This window comes from Choloepus didactylus, chromosome 7, assembly GCF_015220235.1.
Source record: "Choloepus didactylus isolate mChoDid1 chromosome 7, mChoDid1.pri, whole genome shotgun sequence".
In the NCBI taxonomy this organism is placed as follows: domain Eukaryota; kingdom Metazoa; phylum Chordata; class Mammalia; order Pilosa; family Megalonychidae; genus Choloepus; species Choloepus didactylus.
In genome coordinates this window covers 13650850-13653509 of record NC_051313.1, presented here as the reverse complement: position 1 = coordinate 13653509, position 2660 = coordinate 13650850, and the positions used below count along the sequence as shown (strand labels likewise).

Genomic DNA, 2660 nt, shown 5'->3' with positions numbered 1-2660 from the left:
GCATTGACTAAAGAGGAAAGTTATGGAGTTATGGACCACTTTATGACAGATGCTGGAAAAATGAGACATGATGTGGAAATCTAGAACCTATGGAGAACTTGAGTCCTTGGCTTCTGGGTCCCTCATTTTAACTCTTGAAAATGGTTACTTTCTTATTCTACGGCATGTTGGTGGGTTGAGTTTTTTACATTACTGGATTCAAAGGGAAATAAGTAACAAAATTAAATACCACTGTGTTTCTTACCTCAACTCTTAGCTTGTCAGGGACAGTAACTGGGACCCTGTCATCTTTGCCTCCTAACCCATAGCCACCATGCATGACTGCCTCTCCATCCATGTTGGTCAGGCTAGTGTCCAGATTGGGAGCTCTACTGCTTGGAACATGGCATCCAGCCTGATGACCAAATGTCAAGTGACAAGACCATTGAGGGAGGAGATGACTCCTTCAATACCTTCTTAAGTGAGACAGCACTGGCAAGCATGTGCCCAGGGCAGTGTTTGTAGACCTGGAACCCCTGGTCATGGAGGAAGTTCACACTGGCAACTACAGCCAGGTCTTCCACCCTGAGCAGCTCATCACAGGCAAGGAATATGCTGCAAATACTATGCCCACTGTCACTGCACCATTGGCAGGGAGACCACTGACCTCATCTTGGACAGAATTCGCAAGCTGGCTGACCAGTGCAGAGGGCTACAGGACTTCTTGGTTTTCCACAGCTTTGGTGGGGGAACCGGTTCTGGGTTCACCTCCATGCTGGTGGAACGTCTCTCCATTGATTATGGCAAGAAGTCCAAGCTGGAGTTCTCCAGTTACCCAGCCTCTCTGGTTTCCATGTCTGTAGTCGAGCCCTACAATTTTATCCTCACCACCCACACCAACCTGGAGCACTCAGATTGCACCTTCATGGTAGACAATGAGGCCATCTATGACATCTGTCATGGAAACCTCAATATTGAATGCCCAACTTACACCAACCTTAATTGCCTTATTGGCCAGAATGTGTCCTCCATCACTGCTTCCCTCAGGCTTGATGGTGCCCTGAATGTTGACCTGACAGAATCCTAGGCCAACCTGGTACCCTATCCCTGCCTCCACTTCCCTCTGCCCACATATGCCCCCGTCATCTCTGCCAAGAAACCCTACCATGAATAGCTTTCTGTAGCAGAAATTACCAGTGCTTGCTTTGAGCCAGTCAACCAGATGGTGAAACGTGACCCTCGCCATGGTGAATGCATGGCTTGCTGCCTGTTGTTTACCATGGTGACATGGTTCCCAAAGACATCAGTGCTGCCATTGCCACCATCAAGACTAAGTGCAGCATACAGTGTGTGGATTGGTGCCCCACTGGCTTCAAGGTTGGCATTAATTACCAGCCTCCCACTGCGGTGCCTGGTGGAGGCATGGCCAGGTCCAGCGAGCTGTGGGCATGCGAGCAACACCACAGCCATTGCTGATCCTGGGCTCGCCTGCACTACAAGTTCGACCTGATGTATGCCAAGCATGCCTGTGTTCACTGGTATGTGGGTGAGGGGATGGAGGAAGGAGAGTTTTCTGAGGTCTGTGAGGACAGGGCTGCCCTTGAGAAGGATTATGAGGAGGTTGGTGTGGATTCTGTTGAAGGAGAGGAATACGAATGGCATTTTCTCAGCCCTAACACATCACACGCCCGGTACTTGTGCTTCTACATTAGCTGGCAGGCATTTAAGCTCTGGTTAGATTATCTTTAATCTAAGTTGTGATCGTGTCTTATTTTTCCAGGTGTACCTGTATAGTTTTCCATCATGTCTCAAAATAAAGGCTTTAAGAAAAAAAAAAAAGAAATACCAGTGAAATGTGCTTGTAGGTAGAGAAAAAATATATATAAAACATTAAATCCTCTGCCAGGATTTAGCAGCCCTGTAAACAACTCCTCATGATGATTTTACTTTTTATTTTTAAGTTAAAAAAAGAACACTCTTTAAATTTCCCACATTAGGCATGCCTCCTTTGCAGTAAGAAGAAAACAATGCAACCTGTTTAAAAAACAAAAACACTAGAATTGTTACCAAACTCTAATTCCTGCATTCCATTATCAAGCCTCTATTCTCTGTAAGTGGCCTGGCAATTAAACTAGACTCAAATTATTTTTGCAAATGTTCTGTCTCCTGAATGACCTGAATCAGATTTGCTCTACACAGATCACCTGTGAGTTTGCCAGTGACCATTTTCCAAAAAGCCTTAATCTTGGAACCTCTAAACGGCCAAGATTTATGTAGTCATAAGTGAAACAGCTCTTCTGGAATTAATAAGATCTAAAAAGTTTAGAAATCCTCAGGCTATACTCTAAACAAAGATGTGGGAAACTATTAATATTTATGTTGAAGATTCCCTAGTGTTTTGTTTTGTTTTGTTTTGTCATTATAGGCTGTGAATGGTAATATCCTCTGGAATTCCTATGTAGTTGCCTTCATGCAGGGAGCCCCGGGTTGTGAGAATGGAGGCAGGAGAGCATGAAGAGGTGGCTTCCCTGAACTGTCTGGTGATAAAAGGAAGCACAAACACACACACGCACACATGCTCACACACACACACTCACGTCTTTTCAGTTGTGCTTATTAAATAGCAGTTCTGAAGCCCTGGAAGTAAGCAGGAACTCAATAATTTTACTCATGACAATGTC

The 2660-nt window shown here is 44.9% G+C and overlaps 1 pseudogene; it reads left to right on the top strand.

Annotated features, from left to right (window-relative positions):
* Positions 1-313: 313 nt before the first annotated feature.
* On the top strand, positions 314-1728 carry LOC119540470 (annotated as a pseudogene).
* The last annotated feature ends 932 nt before the right edge of the window (positions 1729-2660 follow it).